Source organism: Charadrius vociferus, unplaced genomic scaffold, assembly GCF_000708025.1.
Source record: "Charadrius vociferus isolate BGI_N301 unplaced genomic scaffold, ASM70802v2 scaffold68, whole genome shotgun sequence".
NCBI lineage: Eukaryota > Metazoa > Chordata > Aves > Charadriiformes > Charadriidae > Charadrius > Charadrius vociferus.
Window position 1 is genome coordinate 1761753 of NW_009649946.1, and position 767 is coordinate 1762519.

The 767-nt window shown below is 58.4% G+C and overlaps 1 protein-coding gene across 1 annotated transcript in view; it reads right to left on the minus strand.

Annotated features, from left to right (window-relative positions):
- Positions 1 to 767, minus strand: part of PDE10A (phosphodiesterase 10A) — a 393315-nt gene that overhangs the window by 200946 nt on the left and 191602 nt on the right. The gene's annotated exons all lie outside the window — the stretch shown is intronic.

Genomic DNA, 767 nt, shown 5'->3' on the forward strand with positions numbered 1-767 from the left:
CTTCCCTCCCTTTCGCGGTAGTTTAAGGCAGGACGTCTAGGAGAGATACTGGAGTAAAGCGAAAGGGGAAGCCGAAAAAGGACGGAGCCAAACGAGGGGCAACCGCGGTGCCGTCCTTCGTTCCCTCCAGCAACCCCCGGGCAGTATTTCCTCTGCACCCCGGCTCCCCGCCCTCATCAAATCCTCACATTTCCGTTCCCCCTTTAGGCCGGAGGGGACAGGGCGCTACCGACCGCCAAGCGGTTCCTATCCCCTTTTAAAGTCCGTTTTTCCTCATGCTCCCACCTCGCATTCAAAGCAAGAAAACGGCAACAACCTGTATTTTCTTCGAGCGAGGCAAATATTGCCCCGTATGTGCGTGCGCGTCTGAAAAGAAGCAGATAAAATCACTGCAGTGCCGCTTCCAATACCAGCCCCGGCCGCCAGAAAACGCCCACTGGCGGAGCCAGCGCTTCCCAGGCTGCCTCCCTGCCTCATTACCAGGCGCGCGCACAGGAGGTACAGCACAGCGGTTACCTAAAGGGAAGGCAGGGGAGAGACACGAGAAAAAGATCCTCCCTATGCGGCCTCGTTATTTTAAACACATATTTCCAGCCACCGCGATCAAAAGGCAGACGCCCTGCGGCGCCTGGGCTGAAGATGCCGGAGAGCTGCCCCTCCGTTTCTGTGGGGCATCAAACCAACCCCCGTTCCTATACGGAGATGCACAGTCCCTCCCCGATGCCCCGCATCACACGTGTTTGCTTAAGCCCCCCTCTGCCCGCCCC